The 24,743-nt window shown below is 43.0% G+C and overlaps 1 protein-coding gene and 1 long non-coding RNA gene across 6 annotated transcripts in view; one reads left to right on the forward strand and one right to left on the reverse strand.

Annotated features, from left to right (window-relative positions):
• The window catches only part of INO80D (INO80 complex subunit D), a 67,218-nt gene extending 50,999 nt beyond the window's left edge, over positions 1-16,219 (reverse strand). Inside the window, exon 1 of one of the 3 annotated variants that reach the window (XM_059393300.1) lies at positions 16,129-16,219. The gene's annotated coding sequence lies outside the window, so the exon portion shown is untranslated. Of the gene's footprint in view, positions 1-15,978 lie in introns of all 3 variants that reach the window. The other 2 variants (XM_059393301.1, XM_059393298.1) reach the window with 2 other exon arrangements.
• On the forward strand, positions 15,917-24,304 carry LOC132013485 (uncharacterized). Of its 3 annotated transcripts, none has more exons than XR_009403017.1 (3): positions 15,917-16,031; positions 16,188-16,742; positions 23,985-24,304. It is a non-coding gene; the product is annotated as an uncharacterized LOC132013485 (long non-coding RNA). The 3 variants fall into 3 exon arrangements; XR_009403016.1 differs by lacking the exon at positions 23,985-24,304 and adding an exon at positions 16,869-21,125; XR_009403018.1 differs by lacking the exon at positions 23,985-24,304 and adding an exon at positions 16,896-21,125.
• Positions 24,305-24,743: the final 439 nt, after the last annotated feature.

A 24,743-nucleotide genomic window follows, 5' to 3' on the forward strand; every position in this document is an offset into this window, starting at 1 on the left:
AAAATATAAATAAAAAGCCCAAATCTCTTGGATTAGTACCTCCATGTATATTTTCTAAATTCACCAATTTCTGCCTTTATATACCTTCTTTCTGCTTTCTTATTTTTTTTTTTTTTTAACTTCTTGGGCTGAACTACTTTACTATCTCATTCTTTTCTTGGTTAGTCATTTATTTATATTTATGAATTTTCCTCTGAATACTGCTTTAGTCATATCCCAGAGGTACTAACACAGATGTTTGGCTATCTGTACTTTCTAGTTAATGTGGATTTGACTTTTCAATTTTTCATTTGCCCTGAGAGTTACTTAATTTTTCTCAGATGGCAAAGTTTTATATTTTCTTTTGCTTTAGTTCTAGTTAAGAATAAAGAGCACAATCTGCACATATCTCTGCTTTTTGGATTTGACTGATATTTTCTTTGAGGTCCAGGGGGTGTGCTTGAAAAAGAATGTTTCCAGGGTATGTTGTTATTCCATGTATCATGCTATTATATTAACCTTTTAAAGTCTTCTGCTAATGGGTCAGCAAACTGGCTTTCAGAACAAACGTGGCCCACTACCTGTTTTTGGAAACAGTTTCATTGGAACACGGTCCTGTTCATTCATTTACATGTTGTCTATGGCTGCTTTCCCACCGTAACAATAGAGCTGAGTATTTGACAAAAGAGACTATGGTCACGACACCTAAAAAATTCACTAAATAAGTGAATAAATAATAAACTCACTAAAATATTATTTGCTGGAACCTTTTCAGATACCTCTCTTAATGGATTTAATTTTTTTTTTGCTCCAATCTGTCATTTTCTTCTAATAAATGAGTTTATCCATTTTATAATTCTGTATTTGTTTATATGACAAATAGTTTGTCATAATTTTATCTTTTAAAAATCCTTTTAGCTTTTAATTTTTTATAACATATTTCACTATATAGTCTGTTTTTTTGGAAGATTTAGTCTATGTTCTTTAGATAACATCTCTTTACTCCACACTAAGAAAATTAGTATATAGTTGACCCTTGAACAATGCAGGAATTAGGTGCACCAACACCCTACATAGTCAAAAACCGAAGTGTATCTTTTGACCTTACTTACCTACGAAGAGCCTACTGCTGACCAGCAGCTTCACTGATAATACAACAGTTGATTAATACAAATTTCCCATGTATACGTATTATATACTATATTCTTACAATAAAGTAAGCTAAAGAAAATCATAAGGAAAAATATTACACTACTGTATTTACAGAAAAAATCCAGTTTGGACCAGCACAGTTCAAACCACGCTGTTCAAGGGTCGGCTGTACTTAGCATGACTGTTATTGATCTCATGTTATGAATGATGAAAAAAATTTTCATTTTTGTAACCACCTACCCAATCCCCAATTCTGAATTTTTCCTTCTATTTCTACATTGCCACAATATTAATATTAGTTCTACACTTAAAATTTATTTAATGCGAATCACCAATTATGTTAATTCATATTTTTTCAAGATTTTATTTATTTATTTGACAGACAGAGACAGAGTGTGCATTTGCACGTGCACAAGCAGGGGGAGAGGCAGAGGGAGAAGCAGGCTCCCGGCAAAGCAGGGAAAGCCCAATATGGGATTTGATCCCAGGACTTCGGGATCATGACCTGAGCCAAAGGCAGTGACTTAACCAACTGAGTAACCCAGGCATCCTCAGATTTTGTCTTTTAAGATTTTATGTATTTATTTGACAGAGAGACAGCAAGAGAGGAACACAAGCAAGGGGAGTGGGAGAGGGAGAAGCAGGCTTCCTGCTGAGCAAGGAGCCTGATGTGGGGCTTGATCCCAGGACCCCAGGATCATGACCTGAGCCAAAGACAGACACTTGCTTAACAACTGAGCCACCCAGGAGCCCCTTAACTCAGTTTTCAACTCATCTCTTGACTCAATAGTTTATAATTACGCTCCCTTCTCCAGCCCTACCACCCCCCAAGTCCCCACCTGCAGGGATGACTGACTGAGCACTAAGCCCTGGCTTTTTGGGGAAATATGTGTCAATTTATATTAAGCTATAGCTTGCCTGGACATAAAATTCTTGGGTTCTATTTTTTTCTCTAGTGACTGTGTAGTTTTTTCCACATGTTGCAAAATGGAAAAGCCTGTAAGTCCAGTCTCTTATTTTATAGGAGGCTTGATTTTTTTTTTCCCCCATTTTGAACCAACAATAGTCTTTACATTGAAAGACTAGAAACCGGGGCACCTGGGTGGCTCAGTGGGTTAAGCCGCTGCCTTCAGCTCGGGTCATGATCTCAGGGTCCTGGGATCGAGCCCCGCATTGGGCTCTCTGCTCAGCAGGGAGCCTGCTTCCTTCTCTCTCTCTCTGCCTACCTCTCTGCCTGCTTGTGATCTCTCTCTGTCAAATTAAAAAAAAAAAAAAAAAGACTAGAAACCATTCTAAAATATCAAGTCTTTTATTGTGATAAACTCTTGCTGTCTTGACAAATTTCTCTGCGTCAATGATTCTCTATGTCAGGGATATCAATTACTGGGGTGCTAAATTCACTGTTTCGTATCTATTACTCTCTAGTCTTTCTGAATTTTTACTTTTTTCCATTTTGGATTGCTCAAATCTCTCGAGCTTACCTCCATGATTCCCAGCTAGAGTGTGTATCTGCCGCTTTGAAAGTGACCTTCATTTCTATAATGATTAGATTCTTTTATTTTGTAGCCTCGTTCCATCAGTTTGCTCTTATCTCTTCCTGTTGCCTTATCATTGATTTCCAGAGCTATTGTGTCTCATCTTTAGTTTAGACTCCTGCCTCAGAGAAGCCAGACCTCACTCCCAACCTCACACGTCACCCTCCACCATAGGGAACTCTGTTCATGATTTTCACTTGCTGTGCTGCTTCTGGAAAATGGTTCTCAGCAACACTCTTCCCTTGAAGCTTGGCTCAATGCTGAACTCATCTCCCCAAGTCACAGAGGCCCACATGCCACAGATTTTCGGGGCATGATAATGTAGGCTTTATTTCTCTTCAGTTGACCAAGACTGGCCGCTGTACAGCTGCCTGCTGCCAGTTTCTCCTCTACTCTAAACTCCCTGCAAAATTCGTATGACTGCACGGTCCCTAATTCAGGGAGCCCAATGTACACACCAGCTTGGCCACTCCACATATGCGGCTTATTGGTTTTGTTCCCATGGTGGGTCAGCCACTTGGGAGAAAGCTGGGCCCTCATCTTGCTGGAGTTCATATTCTCCTGTCGTCCTCCTGTCTTGGTTCAATTTTCACTGCACTTACCTGGACTAATTCACATACTCTGGTTGTAAGATTTCGTTAGTTATCAAAGAATGAGCTGCTTTTCTGTTTTTCATGCTCCTTATTATTTCTAGTTGGTGAGAGAACAAAGATGTCAGTACTCCACCATCATTAACCAGAAATATATTTTAAAATTCCATATAGTAAAATCTATCAAAATAAAACCCAAATTGTAAAACAAATGTATTATCTAATTTTTTACAATAAACACATTACTTTTATAATCTACTTTTTAAAGAATCAATATGCTATTTAAAAAGTTAATAAACTTGACTCAATTTATTTCACTATGTGAAATCCACAAGACTCTAGCTTTCATGGCAAGTGTTTATTAAGCACTTCTGAAAAGCCCATCATTTTCTCAGAGACTGTGAAAAATTTAATAGCAAAAGACAGGATTTTTAACTAATGTGTTAAAATTAAATTAGTTAAAAACTAATTTTTAGGGCGACTGGGAGGCTCAGTGGGCTAAGCCTCTGCCTTCGGCTCAGGTCATGATTCCAGGGTCCTGGGATCCAGCCCCGCATGGGGCTCTCTGCTCAGGGGGGAGCCTGCTTCCCTTCCTCTTTCTCTCTGCCTGCCTCTTGCCTACTTGTGATCTCTGTCAAATAAATAAATCTTAAAAAAAAAAAAAAAAAAAAAAAAAACAAAAACCTAATTTTTAACTGTGTGTAAACTGAAAAAAAAAAAAAAAAAAACCCTTAAATAAAAAAAAAAAAAGACACAATTTTCACGTTTAGAAGATACAGTCCATAAGATGCATTTGAAAGGAAGTGCACAACTAGAGGACCTCACCCCAGCTCAGCACCCAGACTCCTCTAGTCTCATCAGATCTGAAAGGCTGCCCTCTCTGCCCACAGCAGTGGACATCTTCCCTGTTTGTGTACCCCCAACCTCTGGCCAGCCCAAGGCCAATATTGCAGGACCCAGCTTAGTCAGGGCCACATGCAGATTCCCAAAGGCTACATTAGTTCTGTGCTCCACGCTTTTCCCCTTTTGGCAATCATCACATTCTTCTGTTGTCTTCCCATCTAAAACATAAAGGTCCTAGAGTGACAAGCAATTTTCTGTTCATCACTATATCCCAGGGCCTAGCATGGTGCCCAGAAGTTAATAAGTGCTCAACAAATATAGCCATTTACATAAATAGCTTCTGTGACAGTAACTCTTAATTCCTGGTGCTCTACCTAAAACAAACATTACTAGATTCACTCAGGGATCATGAAATGATTTTCTAAAAAATTGCTAAACTGGAACTTCAGATAGTCTATACAATAATTTCTAAGAGCCACAGTCACACAGCAAGAGAAAGTAAAATTAGAAACTTGATAGTTTCTCAATACTCCAGTACATCTCATGAACATCGAACAGGTACCATATAACATGGTACCCAATGCCTATTCAGCAAATAATGTGTAAAAAATATAGAAAAATGCCGGGTACGTGGCTGGCTCAGTTGGTTAAGGGATTGCCTTGCTCAGAGCCTGATCCCGCAGCATCCGACCGACATCCTGCTTAACCAGAGTCTGCTCATCCCCCCCCCACTCATGTGGGCGCACGCTCTCTCTCTCATAAATAAAACTTAAAAATCTTAAGCTATCTCTGTATCATTCTTTCCATCCTCCTTTTGAACAATCAACACTTCATTTTCAAATCCCTCTTTTAAATGCTCAATTTAGGGGCTCCTGGGTGGCTCCGTCAGTCTAGTGACCAACCCTTGATTTTGGCTCAGGTCATGATCTCAGTCAGGGCTGTTAAGACTGAGCCCCGCATCAGGCTCTGTGCTGGGTGTGGAGCCTGTTTAAGATTCTCTCTCCTTGGGGGCCTGGGTACCTCAGTGGGTTAAGCCTCTGCCTTCAGCTCAGGTCAGGATCTCACTCAGGGTCCTGGGATCCAGTCTCGCATCGCACTGTCTGCTCAGGAGGGAGCCTGCTTCCCCATCTCTCTCTGCCTGCCTCTCTGCTTACTTGTGATCTCTCTTTTTGCCAAGTAAGTAAATAAATAAGTAATCTTCAAAAAGATTCTCTCTCCTTGGGGCACCTGGGTAGCTCAGTGGGTTAAGCCTCTGCCTTTAGCTCGGGCCCTGATCTCAAGGTCCTGAGATCGAGCCCCACATTGGCTCTGCTTGGCGGGGAGCCTGCTTCCCCCACCCCCAACCCCGCTTGCCTCTCTGCCTGCCTGTGATCTCTGTCAAGTAAATAAATAAAATATTTAAAAAAAAAAAAGATTCTCTCTCCTTTTCCTTCTGCCCCTACCCCTGCTAGTGTTCTCACTCTCTTAAAAAAAAAAAAGCTCAATTTAATCTTCATACTTAATATTTCCAATCCTGTACTGTACTCAGACTCACTCTGTATACCATAAAAAGTAACAAATGTTGGAGGAAAATGGCCCTCTGCCTCAAAATCGAACTTCCTACTAAATGAGTATTATTTAATATCAAAATCACTTCATGTATAAACTGGAAACAACTATTCATCTGGTCTTTACGTTAATGGGTTTTTTTCTTTTTAATTAAAACAAAAGCACTAAGGCAGATCTCAGGGGAAAAAAAAAACTTTTTTTTCTTCATTTGTTCATGTAGCCTCCTACAACTGAAGTTCTTTACCCCAACTCCAAAGGTGAAGTTCACAGAGCCTCCTTCACTCCTTAACATCTGTTCTAAGACATAAAAGAGAGGAGGGGCTCCTGGGCGGGTTAAGTGTCTGTCTCCAGCTCAGGTCAGGATCCCAGTGGTAGAGCCCTACGCAGCGCGCCCTGCTTAGCGGAGAGTCTGTTTCTCCCTCTTCGTCTGCAACTCCCTCAGCTTGTGCTCTCTCTCTCAAATAAATGAATAAAATCTTTTTCTTTTAATAAAGATTTTATTTACTTATTTGACAGAGAGAGGGAGAGAGAGAGACAGACAGTGAGAGAAGGAACACAAGCAGGGGGAGTGGGAGAGGGAGAAGCAGGCTTCCCGCTGAGCAGGGAGCCTGATGTGGGGCTCCATCCCAGGACCCTGGGATCATGACCTGAGCCGAAGGCAGACGCTCAATGACTGAGCCACCCAGGTGCTCCTCAAATAAAAAAACAAAATCTTAAAAAAAAAAAAAAAAAAAAAAAGATATTGGGGCACCTGGGTGGCTCAGTAGGTTAAGCCGCTCCCTGAGGCTCAGGTCATGGTCTCCGCGTCCTGGGATGGAGCCCCGAAATGAACAGGGCCTCCCGCTCAGTAGGGAGGCGGCTTCTCCCTCTTCCTGCTCTTGTCCTCCCCGTTGCTCTCTCTCTTACCCTCTCAAATAAACAAATAAAATCTTTTAACAAGTACGTAAATAAATAAAATACAAAGATATAAAGAGAAGAAACATATAATGCCCACATGATCTTAGTCAAATAGTATTTAAACACTATCACATGGTCTAATCTATGAAGAAAAGATATACCCTAAGCTCCATTTTTTAAAAAATTTTCTAAAGATTTTATTTATTTATTTAACAGACAGAGATCACAAGTAGGCAGAGAGGCAGGCGGAGAGAGAGAGGGAAGCAAGTTCCCTGCTGAACAGAGAGCCTGATGCGGCGCTCGATCCCAGGACCTTGGGATCAAGGCCTGAGCTGAAGGCAAAGGCTTTAAAACCCACTGAGCCACCCAGGCACCCCCTAAAAGCTCTATTTTTTAGCACATGATCAGCATCACTTCAAAGAAGAAAAAAATCCTAACCATACTCTACTTATTAACAGCAACTGTAGATATGATCTTCAGCTATGGAAGTAACTTGTTGGGAACGTCAGTGGATCTATGCTCCCTTATAGAGAATGCAAGCAATTAAGCACTTCAGAGCAGAGCAGAATACACACCCTTATTTATTACCAAAAGGCAAACGTAACCATTACTGAGAGTAGTCTCACAGAATGAGTATTTTCACGGCAAACATGTCCATATACTGGAATTCAAGAGCAGGAAATAATGGACAGGTGTAAGATCTTAAAAACTCCTTCCTAGGAGCATCTGGGTGGCTCAGTCAGATATACACCTGCCTTCGGCTCCTTCAAGGTCATGATCCTGGGGTCCTGGGATGAAGCCCAGTGCTGGGCTCCCTGCTCAGCAGGAAGCCTGCTTCTCCCTCCCCCCCTGCTTGTATCCTCTCTCTCAATCTCTCTGTCTAATCCCAGGGTCCTGGGATCAAGCCCCATGTCAGGCTCTTTGCTCAGGGGGAGCTTGCTTCTCTCTCTTCCTCTGCCTGCCACATTGCCTGCTAGTGCTCTCTCTCTCTGACAAATAAATTAAAAAAAAAAAAAAAAAAGCAACCTATCGTTTATTATAAAAAAATAAAAATTATCAAAAATATCTGTCTCGCAAAAAAAAAATTTTTTTAAGAAAAAAGTTAAAAGGAAACTTAAAAAAATCTGTCTCTCAAATGAATGAATAAAATCTTAAAAAACAACAACAATAGGAAAAAAAAACCAACAACAACAATAGGAACAACAAACCTTCCTTGATATTCTATGCTGAGTTTAATTGGAAAATAAAATGATTCTTTTCCATAGTTTCATCTTTGCAGAAACGGAGGAATAAGACATTAGCAGGGAGAAATGGAAGACAAGCTTTTAACAAAAGCAACCTATGGCCCTTTCAGTCTCCCACAGCAATGCATAAACCAATCTGACCAAAATATGAACATTACTCTCTTTGGGACTGCAACGGTACCACATCCGTGTGGAAACTCTGTATGTCCTGACTGTTCTTTTGAGTCTCGTGTTTCAGAAGCACGTTCATTTCACTGCCACAGCATTTCCCCTAATTGCTACCTGTAATTTTATATTCTACCCCCTTTTAAGAGCTAGACCAACAACATACCTTACAATTTTTTTACATCCACCACCTAAATTCCCACAATGTTAGCTTTCTAATATATTTAATACAATTAAAAAAAAAAAATACTTATCCCGAGTCATATACTCGCGGGTCTTAAAAAAACTTGTCTCCCCATTCTAACTTATTTCTGAAACAAGTTTTAATTCAACTTCATGGAGCTCAAAAACATAATGAGATACTAAATAGCTGAGTACATTCATTAAAAAACAACAACAACAACAAAACTAACATCCCACATACCAATGTGAAAAGTGGTAAAATTAGACTCGGAAGTGATGAAAATCTGCCCACTGATGTGATCTGAAAACAACGATCAGGGAGAAAACTGCCTATCACCTGTAAACATAGATAATACTCAGCATAATTAAAGTTCAAAATAAAATATTTTAAAATAAACCAAGTAAGTGCTTACTGAATATACGTTTTGTGACAAATACTGTGCTCAAACAGCACTATACAAATAAGTCTGCATAATGAACTGAAATTAAATACAGCCTTTACACTAGTTGAGTTCCTTAGCGGATTGATTCATTAGAAAGGTAAGGATAGTTTCTGCAGCAGTTGGGGAGGGCACTCTTCGGCTCTGGTGGGGATCAGAGATGGTGCTCCAATCTGGTTCTGCTAATTACTAGGTGTGTGACCTTGGGCAAATTATTTAGGTTCCAGTTTCCTCCTATGTAAAGAGAGAACTATAACAGCATGCACCTCATTGAGTCGTTTAGGAGAATTAAATTAGGTATTTCATGAACCGTACTTAGCATGGCACCCGGCACATAGTAATCACTTAATCTTAACTACTATTAAAAGCAGTAAGTAGTAGTTTATTGGTATTATCATTTTAATCTAGAATCTGCAGGGCTAAAATGCTCTCTCCAGCGGCTAGTGCTTTTCTGAATGGTACAGGGTAATTCTCCATTAAGTCAGGCCCTCCCACCTCCTTGGGGCTTGAGTAACAGAACCACTAAGAATTGTTTCCTATAATCTATATATTTTTTTTCTATAATCTATATTAAGAACCCAATGTCGGGCGCCTGGGTGGCTCAGTGGGTTAAGCCGCTGCCTTCGGCTCAGGTCATGATCTCAGGGTCCTGGGATCGAGTCCCGCATCGGGCTCTCTGCTCAGCAGGAGCCTGCTTCCTCCTCTCTCTCTCTCTGCCTGCCTCTCTGCCTACTTGTGATCTCTCTCTGTAAAATAAATAAATAAAAAAAAATCTTAAAAAAAAAAAAAAAAAGAACCCAATGTTAAAAGTATAATTTTTACATTTTCTAGAGCATCTATATAGTGATGGAAAATACCAATGAGCAGCGCTTGATTCGGTTACAGCATTGATGAACTCCATTTAACTATCCTTTACAACAAATGCTGAACTCCTATCCATGCCACAGTCACTCTTCATCATTACAGAAAGTCTGTACTGCAGGACCAGAGGAAAAACTAAGTTATAGCTCTAGTCCTCAAAATTCTTTCCTTCTAAGAATCTGAAACGAATGGTTTCTTTGTTGCTAAATTTCACATGCACTTTTCCATCCTTCTCTTACTTAACCTCTCTGCTGCTTTGACACTGTTGACCACTTTCTCTTTCTTGAGACTCTCTCCGTTCTGGCAGCTCAGTGGCTTCCTTTTTCTTGCTTCCACCCTTAAATGTCCCTGTTCCGCAAGATTTTCTTCTTCTTAGCTTGTAGGGTTTTGCAAGATCAAATGCCTAAACATGCCACAGGGGCCGGCCAGAGGCGACCAGCAAACTTTGCTCATCTAAAGGAGGCTCACTCTAACCAGCTCCAGCAAGTTGTCGGGATTAAAAAAAAAAAAAAAAAAAAAGACAGAAAAAAGGGAAAAAAATACAGACCCAAGGTTTCTAAACCTTAGCCACTTTTCTGAAGGAGAAATCCAGGTTTCCACACAAAAATGCAAGCAGTCCATTAAACTGTTAAAATAAAGATGCCTGACCTTGACCAAGTAAATCTATTTCCTTATCTATGAAATGGCAGTGATCAAGTCACAAACATATAAAAAGTGAATCAAGCAAAACATTTCTACAGCCTTTCATGTGATCTTCCACTCTACATCTACCCCAAGACCACAGGTTATGAACCCAAGCCACATGCAGAACCGTAAACATGCAAAAATGCATTCTTCTGGAGAAGAATCCAGAGAGTTCATCAGATTCCCCCAGAAGATTAAGAACCAGACTAAGCCAAATGTTTCTGCTTCTATGGCTGCAGCTGTCAGCCCTGTGAGGGTGATCCCCCCGCCCTCAACAAGCTACGTCTGGCCAACCTATACAGACCGCTTTACCTCAGTGAGCAGCCTCTCCACTGACTTCTCTCCATCTCCACTGTCAATGCCAGGGCCTCAGTTCAAACCTTCCATCTCTCCTTAGTAGCTGCCTCACTGGCCTGTTCCTTCCACTCTGTACAACTTGGATCCTCTAAAACGCAAATAATTTACTTGACCAAAGGCCTTCAGGGTCCGCGTAGGAACATAAAAGGAATCCAAACTCCCGAGCCCACCAGAGCCCACCAGAGCCCACCAACACTTAGGACGGAGGCCTGGCAGACTTCTCCCCTCCCACTATTTATTCCTGTTCCTACTACTCCTACAATTTGCAACACAGAATACTCTTTTGTCCTCAGGCATTTATTCATAGGAGCAGGTCCCACCTCTTGGAATGCCTTTCTAACTCCTCCCCTTCGCTTAGGGCAGAAACCTTTATTAAAGTCTAGAAATCCTGGAAAGTCCTTCTCCTCTTTAAGGCTTACCCCTAGGCCAGAAGAAATAGGTTTTCTCCCTCCAGGCTAATCTATCCCTTATCATTCAATGATGAATGCCAGCCTTTTTTTTTTTCCCCCACTAGACTAAAAACTCCTCAAGGGCAGAGAACAGTGTCTTTGTATAACAAGGCCACAGTGACCAAGAGGAAACTGATCTGGTAAGTGAATGGAACAGCCCTGGTTCTGGCAACTCCCATCATGCCTCAGGTAAACATCCCACCCTCCCGGATAGGCCATCCAAAGTCACGGACTAGGGCTTACACCCTAGGCCGCTTACACCCTACCTAGCAGGCCTAGAACTCCAAGTGTCAAAGGAGCAACTGACTACAAGTAAACCCACCTTTCTTCCCCACCGCACTTACCAATCTGCACTTACATCTGCCAACTCACAGAATTCATGGTGGTGAGCTAGACCACCACGAGCTGCTGAGACTTCTAGGAATACACTGCCAACTTTTTTACTGGCACAAAAACAGTTATTTGCCCCATGAAGGTAATTACACTATTATATCTGCACTCAAATACTTACTAGTATTAGTAATATCTGCGGAGCCAAGAACTTACATTGGAAAAAAAAAATCTCATACCCAGAATAGTAAAAATCTTTGGAGGAAAATATTATATAAAAGTCATGCACCCGGCACCATTCTAGAAACTGTGCGATTCCAATCATTCAGTGGCCACAGCAACCCATGGAAAAGGTATTACTATCACCCCTTTTCACAGACGGAGAAACTGAGACTTAGTGAAATTAAGCAATTTGTCCAATCAGAGGAGCTACAAGGCCAGCAAAAGAAAGCGCTTAGCCAACAGAAAACTACACAACACTGTTAAATGGGAGATCCTAAGATTATGTTGCATGTACACACAATCACACAACAAAATATGTAAACAGTGGTGAGTTATCTCCTGAATATGAAAAACAGGTCTGAGCGGGATGAATAAAAGCCTGTATAACTTTAAGTCAGAAAAAAAGCAAACAAGCCAATAAGAGAGATGGTATTTAAATGGTTTTAATTAGGGGCACCTGGCTGGCTCAGTGGGTTAAATAAAAGCCTCTGATTTCGGCTCAGGTCATGGTCCTAGGGTCCTAGGATTGAGCCATGCATCGGGTTCTCTGCTTAGCGGGGAACCTGTTTTCTCCTCTCTCTCTCTCTCTCTCTCTCTCTCTCTGCCTGCCTCCCTGCCTACTTGTGATCTCTGTCTGTCAAATAAAAAAATAAAATCTAAAAAAAAAAAAAGTAAATTCTTTTAAAAAATAAATAAATAAAATGGTTTTAATTTAAAAAGGGTAAGGTGGATTAGGGGAATCGTTAACCAGGACCTACTAAGAGCCACGTTGCACATGGGCCATCTCATCTAATTCTTGCATCACAAATGTTGTATTTCCATTTTACAGATAAAGAAACCAATGATTAAGTAACGCACCCCTTGAAGAGCTGGGATCAGAACCCAAAGCCCAGTCCCCATGCGTCTGACTGCAGGATACACAAATAAAATTTAACTGAGAAGCTGTTTAAAAACAAAGCACATTCTGGGAAAGAATCAGAACCAGGAAACCTGGCGTATTGAGTGAGGGTGGGAAAAGATAGAGAGGCCTAAGGTTTTAACTTTAAGCTTTAGTTAACTCCCCAAGTGTCTCAAAAGAGCCAGAAGCATTCTCTGGAAAATCAGCCAGGACAGGGAGGACTCTGGGACAGACCCGTACCTGAGGGGAGTGGGAAGGAGATTCCCCTGCTGTTTGTTTTGCAAAGCAGAATGGCATTAGCATAAGTTACAGGGAATTAAATGTGACTCCATTGTATAAACTGCAGAGTATCTGCTTTGGGGACAATTGGCGGCCTCCAACTCAGTCTCACCTATTCATCTATTGTCTACAAGTCACCAGGTGTGTGGGGGTGTTGCGTGTCCGACAATATTGCTAACTGTATTCAGATATAAATGACCTCTCAGGGCGCTTGGGTGGCTCAGTGGATTGGGCTGCTGCCTTCAGCTCAGGTCATGATCTCAGGGTCCTGGGATCGGGTCCCGCTTTGGGCTCTCTGCTTGGCGGGGAGCCTGCTTCCCTCTCTCTCTGTCTGCCTGCCTCTCTGCCTACTTGTGATCTCTATCTGCCAAATAAATAAAATAAAATAAAAATGACCTCTCATTATTCATAACTGCTGTTCCAAACCTGGATAGTGAGAGCTATGAACTCTTGGGAAACATCTCAGGTGAGAATGAATGGATCAGCACTTTTTTTTTTAATGACATATTTAATTTTGAGCGCTCTGACTTCGAAATTTTAAAATCCATATAAACTAAAATCTCATTTCTCTAAAATAGTAGTGTTTCAGTTTTCTAAAATGACTTGCTGAGGAAAATAGCTGGGGTGGGAGTATACAAATTTCCTTATACAATCTTTCAGAGGAAATAAAATATGATTATTTCAGACTTACAAATTAAAATAAACATCTACTTTTGAAACTAAATATTTAATAGTGAAAAATGCATTATCTTTGCAATTTAAAATTAATTCAGTATTTGCCCTGAAAGTCTCATTAGTTTTGAATAAAATGTAACTTAGAAAAATATCAAATCCTCCATTCCCTCAGGAGTCAAGTAGCCCACAAGGTGATTGGATTAGGAAATTATGTAGGTTTGGGACAGGATCCTTCTGAAAGCTTAGAAAACTAAAGTCGACAATATACCTTAAAGATCTTAATTTATGGGGCAGAGAGATCTTTTTAAATCCTAAAATGTTGTAGGAAAAAAAGAGACTCCCTGAATGATTTCTTCTATCCAACATGCTCTAAAAATAAGGACGAGCTAGAACAGAAGTAACAATTCTGGGTACACAAGCTTATGAAAATGTCGGAGTCAATACGCAATTTCAATTCATCAATAAAGTTAAACAACCATTAAATGTAATTTGCATTTTTGAATGAAATCCATACAACCTCAAATATCAAGCTTTCCTTAAGTAAAATGCTAACTGGCTGGGTATCTATCATTGTGGAGAAACAGAAGGAGTTTTATTTTAGGCAGACAAAAGGAAAAGAAAGCCACACTTAGTAAGAATCACAGAAGGAGTCTCACTTCCACGCCTGACAGAAGTCAGACCAAGTCATGGGTTATCTCTTGCTCTGCAAGGGGCAGCTTTTCACTAGGTAACAGTGCTCTGGGGGGTGTGTGGTCAGAATGTGGAACACCTCTGCCAGCGAACTACAGCCTGATACCAGGCAGCACACACGCAGATACACAGCACATAATACCACAGGTCCACTAAAAAAAGAAAGGGGGGAAAAATAAAAGTGAAAGAGGAAAAATAACCTCCAAACTTGCCCACACCAGGGGCTGGTAGTGGGGGGCAGAGGACATTAACATTTCCATTTCCATACTAAAGAACAACCAAAAGGAGGTTAAGTGTAACCACAGGAAACATCCCATCCCTGAAAACCAGGAAATCTAGATTTGGAAATTAAAGTTTTTGACTTTTTTTTTTTTTTTTTTGCAACTTTCAAAGCTCATGGCACCAAAATAAAGCTAAAATTAAATCCGTTTAAACATAGGAAAAAAAAAAATTACCAAAACCACACTGTGTCAGCTATGTTCAGTTCCCTGAGGGCTCTTCCACCGACCCTTCCGAGTTGTGGCAATAACAAGTTTCCCTAAAATCCCTATTTTCTATCTCTAGGGTCAAACATAAGAATATCACAGAAATTCAAAGAGTTATGGTCAGAAGAGAGAAACTGCTCATCCTCAAACCGCAGACCTTGTTTCAGGAGCTGCCCTGCCCACCTCCTCTCCCTCCTCCGAAATTGTAATGCTTCCAAGCGTGCTGACAACCGGGGTCTCCCCCTTGGGTTCTGCTCGTGTGTCTGATGTCCCAGACACTGACCAAATAGGGCAGGAAACTCCTACGTCTGGGGGCTGCTCCAGAAATCCAGCCCCCTCTCATGACAGTCTCCTCGCCGGTCCCTACAGTCTTTTTCCCTCTGCGGGGACCGTCCAGAAAAGGGGGCCTGAGACCCAAAGGAGTCCGGGAAGAAAGGCGGGGGGTCGCTTAATCGGAAATGAACACCCCCGGTGTCTGGAGTAAAGGGCTAAAAGGGCGATCAGGGGAGCCTACCCAGGAGAAATACCACCTGAATGTACCTCCTCCTCTCCCGCAGCAAAAGCCCAGTCACTAACTAATACGCTAAGAAAAATCCCTGGAAAACTTTTCCAGACGGGCAGAGAAGGCCCTCTCCCCAGCCCGTGGGGGCTCCAGGGGGACGGGCTGGAGTTTGCAGCCCGGGAAGGGCTCGCCGGGGAGTGGGGTGGGGCGCGGGCGAGGGGGACAGGGGCGGAGTACCTTCAATGGACAGGAACTGGCAAAGAGTTGCAAAATAGCCGAGTGCTCTCCCCCCACGCCCTCGGGGGTCGCGGGCGCTAGGACCAGGGCTCCCCGAAAGGAGGGCAACCCCCAATTCGGGCCTAAAAGGAAACTTTCCGGGCCGCGGCTGCACCTGACTCCTCACCGCCCCTCCACCCCACCCCACGCCCGCCAGGCCGCCCGCCCCGCCCCGGCCTGGCCGCCCGGAGCGCAGAGACGGATAAATAAATTCAACTATTACCGGAATCGAGGGGGATGGGGGCGTCTGCGAGAGACCAGGGCGAGGGGGCGGAAGGGTGCCCATTCCCCACTCCTAGGCCCTGACGCCCCCGTCCCGGCAACCCGGGCCTGCCGCCCCGCGGGGAGCCTCCCGGCCCGGCGCACGATCCGGCCCCGCAGCGCCGCCGTCCCGCCCGGAGGCCCCGGGGGAGCCGGAGGGGCGCGGGGAGGCCCGGGGTGCTGGGGCAGGGCGCGGCAGCCGCGGGGCCCGCCGGCCCGAGGCCTAGCCGGCTTCCCCCCCCCCACCACCCCCCAACCCCAAACGCCCGCCCCGGCCCACACCCCCACCCCGGCCCGCGCAGGCCGCGCTGCTCTCCCGGCTCGGGCCCCGGCCGGACCCCCGCCCGCCCGCCCGCCAGCCACCGCCGCCCGTGGGCGCCCCCAGGGCCCCGCGGCCCCCAGCCCCCGCCGCCCCGGCGCCGGCCCCTCTCACCCTTTCATTCTCTGCCCGGGGCCTGACGCGGGCCGGCGAATCCCCGGCCTCACGTAAGCGCGCTCGCCGCCCGCCCTGCCTGCGCGGCCCTGCCCGCCGCCCTACGGGAGCCCGGGGATGTGGGCCGGGCCTGGGGCCGCCTCTGCTTACCTTTCAGCTGCTTTTTTTTTTTTTCTCCTTCCCCCCTTTTCCCTCGGCCGGGCTGACAGATCAGAGTGAGAGGCGCTGGCAATGGACTAGGAAGCTCGGCTGCCGCTGCTACTGCTCCCCCCTGGGCTCCGGCGAGAGCCTTTCCCTGTCAAGCAAGAGGGGTGAGGATCATATTTTTATTTTGGAAACTAAAAAGTGCTCCCAGGGTCGGTGATTATTAAGGGGAAATCCCTGAATATACTCTCCAGCCAAGAAGGCAGGGCTGCCGGGGCTGCACAGAAGAGGCAGCAGCCTCCTACAGCACCACTACAGGCACTGCGAGGACATAACACCAGAGAGCCGCTCCTCTGCCCTCCGAAACGACAACTTTCCTACCATCTTGGAGGCAGAGGAAAGGGGGGCCGGGGGGAAAAGTGCACCCGCTCCCGATAAAGTACAAATTTCTACTTCTCATCTCTGGAAAAAAGTCCACACCGGCCGTCTACACCGGCGCCTGGGGGAAAAGGCGGGGAAGAAACTGGGGGTGCTTGAGAAACGTTTTCATGGGCACCACGGGGCAAAATGTTTCTGCATCTTCTGATGGAGAGAAATCTTTACAAGACACAGGTTTTCCGGTGATTATTGTTTTCTCTTGTCTATTTAATTTTTTTTTTCCCGTGTCGGGGGCAGTGGTATTTTATTTTATTTTATTTTATCTTATTTTATCTTATTTTATTTTATCTTATTTTATTTTATTTCAGGCTAATCCTGATTTTTCTCCATTGCAGATCCAAGTTCTGGGGCTGGGGGTCTGTTTATAAATTTGTACTTCAAGAGACTTCATAGCCACGTTATCTTCATTTGTCTGTTTATATTTTTTTACATGTATCTGTACAGGTTGTCTTATATACAAAAATGTGTGTTATTTATTCCCCTCAAAACTGAGATTCCGAAAAGACAATTGTAAAGGGATGTCTTTTGTCTCCTTTTCTCAAAGCAATGTAAATAAAACCTATTGAGTGTCCAGAAAGGCTGGACACAGCTGTTTATTTTTCACAGTGCAAATAAAGGCAGAGATCACTGAGAGGTTAAATACAACTTCAGGGTAACTGACCAGATTTCTGGAAATAATTCTGCTAGGCTCTCCTCAGGAAGAAAGGTTACTGTGAAACTGGAAATAGATTTGAAAGCTTTAGATTTTCTTTAAGACTGCTTATTAAGAAACTGCTTATTATACCTAGATACTGGACTTTCTCATTGGATTCTTTAGATCTTTGGTGACTCGCACGTGTTGCTGCCCACTTTTCTGTGTCACAGAATGGGAAAATGTGTGTTTTTGTTCGAGTTGCTGTGTTGTTAGTTTATAACTTCCAATGTGCTGCTGGCCTCTATAAATTACTTTTAATATATTGCAGTGGATGTCACAGGTCTACTTTTTTTTAACGAGCAAAGCTTCGTAGGTAAGTGAGATCAAAGTTGCACAAAGCTGAGGTAGCACAGAGGTAAGAGAAGGGATCCGCCCCCTTGCAACAATTCCCACTGAACTCTTATTGGAGGAGAATAAATTCCAGAGATATTTTTCTATTTTTGCCAAGAAAGGGGAGAGTACCAAAAAATGACTAAAGGATCTTTTTGTGGGTTCTACTGGGAATGATGAATTGAATCTTAGACTAAGTTATTTTTCTGACATATGTTTGCTAACCTAGTGGGAATGGATTTGTAATATTAGTGCCTCGAATCAGCAGAATATTTAATTTCTTTCATTTAAAATGTATTGCAAAGCACTTAGAAATAACTGATGACTCCACTTAAAAATGTTTCTTCTTTTGAGCGTCCAAATTTAGAAATTCCCATAATGTTAAAGTGAGTTCAGATAATGCATATATCAAATACTTATTATTTTCATGTTTATCTTGATCATCTTTACCATCTTTATCATCTAAATTTGAATACAGTACCTGAATAGTCTGGGTTTTCTTTTGTGGGCTTTTTTTTTTCCCCTCCCGTTAGTAGAAAAATCAAAAGTTGTGGGGCCTGGGTGGCTCAGTTGGTTAATGGCTGCCTTCGGCTCAGGTCATGATCCCGGGGTCTGGGATCTGCTTGATGTGGAACCTGCTTGGAGCCTCTTCTCCCTCTCCCTCTGCCACCTCCCCCTGCTTGTGCTCTCTCCCTTGCCCTCTTACTCTCAAATAAGAAAAATCTTAAAAAAAAAAAAAAACCAAAAAGTAATTCAAGTAAAATTAACTGATTCTTATCTTGGAAACCTCACTGGGAAGTTGTATTTTATTTACAAGTTTTTAAAAAACATTTGGAGATCAAACGCATTGGTCATGACAAGGAAATTACTTCCCTTAATATGGAACCTTAGTGGACTTGAAAAACGGGTTTCAAACTTGTTCTTCTATATGATGTGACTTTATAGGTATGCTTTGCATTTTTGAAGAAATTAAGATGTGTTCACTTTAAGCTGACTGCACCCTTTTATGCAATCCCTCTTGTGTCCCACAAACTTATTTGCACGAAAAGGATATGGGATTTGATGCATAATCTTAGTATTTCAGTGTCTTTATAAAACTTGACTTATACATGCCTATAATCCATGATGTTTATGCACCAGCTGCAGACTTGGGGAATTACAGCCTAACCGAGAAAGAAATCTCACTGCGTTCGCAATATTTGGTGAATTTGATTGGTCAGTGTTTCAGTTGCTCATTGAACTTGTATTAGGAGGTATGTCTCCGGAATTCCTAGAAGCTGCAGGTAGTAACAAAACTACTGACCTAACTGGGACGCCTGGGTGGCTCAGTCAGTTAAGTGTCTGCCTTTGGCCCAGATCATGATCTCAGAGTCGTAGGATACAGCGCCCCGCTCTTTAGACTTCCTGCTCGGCAGGGAGTCCGCTTCTCCCTCTCCCCTACCCCTCCCCCAGCTCATGCCCACACTCCTGCATGCTCTCTCTCAAATAAATAAGTAAAATCTTTTTTTTTTTTTTTTTTTTTTTTATTAGAGAGAGAAAGGGAGAGAGCGAGCACAGGCAGGCAGAGAGGCCGCAGAGGCGGAGGGAGAAGCAGGCTCCCAGCCGAGCAAGGAGCCCGATGTGGGACTCGATCCCAGGACGCTGGGATCATGACCCGAGCCGAAGGCAGCTGCTTAACCAACTGAGACACCCAGGCGTCCCTAAATAAGTAAAATCTTAAAAACAAAACAAAACAAAAAAACTGGGCACCTGGGTGGCTCAGTAGGCTAAGCCTCTGCCTTCGACTCAGGCCATGATCTCAGGGTCCTGGGATGGGGCCCCACTTCAAGCTCTCTGCTCAGCAGGGAGCCTGCTCCCCCCCCCCAACCTACCTTTCTGCCTATTTGTGATCTCTCTCTCTCTGTAAAATAAATAAAATCTTTAAAAAAAAAAACCTGCTGACATAATTAACCTTAAATAACCCTATTTTGTGCCCCCCCCCCCCCAAAAAAAATCCCAAAACTCAAATTTGGCTAATACTATTGAGCCCAACTGCATTTTGGTAACCTTGCTGGACACTTTATGTATGTGCTCTCATGTAATACCCCCAAAAGCTCCAAACAGGATTATTTCTCCTTCTTTGCTCTCCTCCTCCTCTTTGTCTTTTCTTCATTTAAATACAGTTGGGGGGTGCCGGGGTGGTTCAGTGGGTTAAAGTCTCTGCCTTTAGCTTGGGTCATGATGGGATCGAGCCCCACATCGGGCTCTCTGCTCGCCAGGAAGCCTGTTTCCTCCTCTCTCTCTCTCTGCCTGCTTCTCTGCCTACTTGTGATCTCTGTCTGTCAAATAAATAAATAAAAATTTTAAAAATAAATAAATAAATACAGTTGGGATAACTGTCTATACTTTCAAGGGGGTGTAGACCTTCTTGGCCTTAAAACTTTCTAAGAAGATTTTAAATTCTCCTTGTGCTCTAGAAGTGCTGAGGTGCCTATGTTGTGTATCTGGAAATGCTAGATTCCTGCCCTATGCCCTCTGCCAAAAAACAAATTTTGAGTAGCCAGCAATCAGAACCCTCGTTAGTGACAATCAGGGGCCTATTTCACCTTCCTGAGGTCTAGTAACTAGGTCTATGTTATTGTGAGGAATGCAAGTTGTCAGCGAAATAGCACTGTGAATAAGAGAGGAAAAAATTGGGACGCCTGGGTGGCTCAGTTGGTTAAGCAGCTGCCTTCGGCTCGGGTCATGATCCCAGCATCCTGGGATCGAGTCCTGCATCGGGCTCCTTGCTCAGGGGGGAGCCTGCTTCTCCCCCTGCTTCTGCCTGCCATTCTATCTGCCTGTGCTCGCCCTCCTCCCCCTCTCTCCCTCTGGTAAATAAATAAAAAAAGACAGGAAAAAATTAACAGTGTATGTTGTGAAGTACTAGCATAATTAGAAATGCTATCTATGGTTGTTAGGTTATGCTATTTTGTGTTTTTTTTAGATTTTATTTATTTGACAGACAGAGATCACAAGTAGGCAGAGAGGCAGGCAGAGGGAGAGGGGGAAGCAGGCTCCCCGCAGAGCAGAGAGCCTGATGCGGGACTCGATCCCAGGACCCTGAGATCATGACCTGAGCCGAAGGCAGAGGCTTAGCCCACTGAGCCACCCAGGCGCCCCTATAAAGATCTAGTTAATGGACGACAGTGACCTACAGGCATGAATAAATGCCAGAATCTGACCAAAATAATACTTGAAGCAGTAGTGTCCTATTTATTCTGTTACTGTGCCTTCGTTTCACAAGCAGTTTGGCCTTTTGTTGAAATAGAAAATGTTTGACTTAATTTAATATTTTTGCTGTATTAGAATCTTTAACTGATCTATTTAAGTATTAATTATTTTAACCTTGTAAAAATTAGCCACCTTATGATGAACATTTACTGTGAAGTCATTACGAAAATACCACCTATATCCTTAAAAGGTCTCGTCCATAGATTGTGTGGATTTAAAATGAAAGATTTATACATGTTTAATAATATTACATGTCTTTAAGCAATAAACCTATGCCTTTGTTGGCAAATGTTTGCTCACAGAATCAAGTGTTTTAAAAGACACTGACAGCAGACGTGGTTATACAAATTATACATGGGGTTTTTTTGCGGGGGCGGGGGGGATAAGGGCATGTATATATACATTTCCAAAGACAGATGCTAAAGTCATCAGGAGTTCCTAGCCAGGGTAAAAACTCCCAAGGGGGTAAAAAGGTAGAAGTAGGCTATGTGTACAGAGCCTAAAAGTTTTCAAAACCACACTATTATGATGGCCATAGACACAATTTTTTTTTTTCACTTTAAGCATTTCTGTTTTGGAAACATTTGTTGGTGATGTTTCTATCTAAAACAAAGATCCGGTTTTATTGTGGTTACGGTGCCCTGCAAGAAAATGTTTCTGAGGCAAGCGTAGTTGGCAGACATCCAGGTCATGGTTTTAGATTATTTGAGTATGAAATTTCTGTAATATAGATTTAGCTGTAGTCAAAACACACACGATCAGGTCGTCTCCACGTTCTAACACCTAATCCAGGGGCACTGAGACCTGGGAATTCCTACCTGATGCCAAGACAGAAACCAAGAAAGTCTCCCCCTTGCCCCCCGACAAGTCCCAAAACATACCCCCTCTAGGAACCCACTGGTCACTGGCAGCACCAGGAACGGGATGTGTCCCTAGTGCCATCTAACTGCCTTATCACACTTTCGGCAGAAGAATGTAACCTCCTAGCCTAGGCTGTTGGCATTTTGGAGGCTTTCTGTGGACTAACCAACTCTAACCAAAGTTGTGTAAGTAATGATCAGTAAAAAAGAACACCCAAAAGCAGTACTAATGATTGGATTTGAGTACAATTATAAGTGATTATCAACCTTTTCTAGAATTAATAATGAAAAACTGTTCCAAAAGTGCTGGTTAGTTAAAATATTGTAGTAAGAAGGAAAATCCATTGAGTCCTCAGAATAACAGGCAAAGGTCAACACAAAGATTACAGTGTTCATTTCTGCTACATTCCTGGTAAAGCTAGCTTTTGTAGACCCACTGGGAACTTAACCACTATTTCCATGGGAAAATAAATTCTAGGTTCCAAACAGCTAATGGACAGTGATGTTCTGGAACACGTTCATTAATAACTTTGAACTTCCTGTACTATATGTGATGTCTTTGTCATATATTTGTTACAGACGGCCAGGGTTCAATAGTGAGGCTGGAAAAAAAGGGAACTTCTCTCATTCAGTTAAAGTAAGGAATTACAATTTTTAAAAATATTTTTTAGGGCGCCTGGGTGGCTCAGTGGGTTAAGCCGCTGCCTTCGGCTCAGGTCATGATCTCAGGGTCCTGGGATCGAGGCCCACGTCGGGCTCTCTGCTCAGCAGGAAGCCTGCTTCTCTCTCTCTCCCTCTCTCTGCCTTCCTCTCCATCTACTTGTGATTTCTCTCTGTCAAATAAATAAATAAAATCTTTAAAAAAAAAAAAATAAAAATAAAAAAATAAAAATATTTTTTAAAAGATTTTATTTATTTCTTTGAGCTAGAGATCACGAGCAGGAGGGGAGGAGTAGAGGGAGAAGCAGACTCCCCAGTGAACAGGGAGTGGATGCGGGACTCCTCACAACCCGAGCCAAAACAACAGTCAGTCACTAAACACCTGCGCTGCCCCAAGCACCCCACTAAGGAGTTACTCTTAACACGATTCAAATAGCTTGATTCAAATTCAGGTGAGGAAGATTATCAAATTCTCAAGGGGTAAGGCCAGTTGTACACCAGGAGAAAAGGCCTCAGTAACCGAAATTATACTTTTTACCTTAACTGTATACATTGCTGTTTCTGTTCTATGCATGTCTGGGTGCTATATGAGCTTACAAGTAGGTATTTACATTTTGCTTTATTTGTTTGTTTATTTATTTATTTATTGAGAGAGGAGGTCAGAGGGAGAAGCAGACTCCCCGTGGAGCTGGGAGCCTGATGTGGGACTTGATCCCAGGACTCTGGGATCACAACCTGAGCCGAAGGCCGAGGCTTAACCCACTGAGCCACCCAGGTGCCCCTGCATTTTGCTTTATTAAGGAAAACCAGAAAGAGAAAGAAAAAAAAAAGAAAGAGAAAGAAATGAGGGGACAGCAGTCGGTTAGATTCTACTCAAAATGATCCAACCTCATCCTTCTGTTAGGCTGACGCTGTTTTTTGCCCTACACAGCAAGTCATGGCCATTCTTGTCTGGATGCCCGCGTTCCCACTCTGCTTTGATGCCTGGCTCAGAATCATGTCCCCAAAGCTTTCTGATGCCACCTGAGTCTACAGTGACCGTGTTGTTACTTTGTGCCTTGAGTTGTTTTCTAGGATTTGGGGGGTTTTGTTTGTTCATTGGTTTCCATGTGTGTTCCTCTTGTGCAAAACAGCGTGAAGTGGTTAGGAGCCCGATCTCCTGTCAAGGCCATCTGGTTCAGGAACTTGGCTTTACCACTTTCCTTGGTAGTGTGATGCTGGGCGAGCTTTTAACCTCTCAGTTTCCTCATTTGTCAGAATGAGAATAATAATAGCACCTACATTACTGTATTATGGTAAGGATTAAGTGGCACAGTGCGCGGAGGGCCCAAGGCAGGGTCTCCAGCCCTAGTAAGTGCTGTGTAAAGTCAGCTGCCCTTTTTGGTTGCTTGCCAGTAAACACCTTACAGGCAGTATGGCTCAAGGTCAGGGAGTACTGTTTTGTTATTGTTTTGTTTTGAAACACTACCAAGACAGTGGGCTTAGCAGCACTCGTTACAAGTTGACCTCAACATAGGAAAAGATGAAAGGAGATTAAGATTGTGGCATACTCAATATCTACATTAAAACAGAAATAGTCCATTGATTTTTTTTTTCCCAGATTCTTTTTTTTTTTTTTTTTTTTTTAGGTAATCTCCATACCCATCGTGAAGCTTGAACTTACAACCCCAAGATCAAGAGTCTCGTGCTATACCAACTGAACCAAATGGCCCCTCCAGGTAGCTTTGAATACCCAGATAGTTGGCAGTCTACAACAAAGAATTTTAAGTTTAGCTGAGATCTTGGTGTCCCTCAGACTCAATCAAGGTGTTAAATATAAAATGGAGTACAGGAAAAGTACTCACACAATGCACGACAGAGTACCGTGACCGGTTAAACCCTCTTCCATTAGCCATTCTTAAGAAGGAGAAATGCATCTAAGTATGAGGTATTGAAGAAGGATTGTTCTGACAAGAAAGCATTAAAAAATATGAAAAAAATATTTTTTAAGATTTATTTATTTTATTTGAGAGAGTGAGCTTGGGGGGCATGGGCAGAGCGAGAGAGAATCTTCAGCCGACTCCATGCTGAGCCTGGAGCCCAGCAGGGTTCAGTCTCATAACCTAACGACCTAAGCTGCAACCAACAGTCGGATCCCCAACCGACTCCACCACCCAGATGCCCCCGATTATGAAATATCTTCAAAAAGGGCCATCCCAGGGCGCCTGGGTGGCTCAGTGGGTTAAGCCGCTGCCTTCGGCTCAGGTCGTGATCTCAGGGTCCTGGGATCGAGTCCCGCATCGGGCTCTCTGCTCCGCAGGGAGCCTGCTTCCTCCTCTCTCTCTCTCTCTGCCTGCCTCTCTGCCTACTTGTGATCTCTCTCTGTCAAATAAATAAATAAAATCTTT

The sequence above is a fragment of the Mustela nigripes genome, chromosome 3, assembly GCF_022355385.1.
Source record: "Mustela nigripes isolate SB6536 chromosome 3, MUSNIG.SB6536, whole genome shotgun sequence".
Lineage (NCBI taxonomy): Eukaryota > Metazoa > Chordata > Mammalia > Carnivora > Mustelidae > Mustela > Mustela nigripes.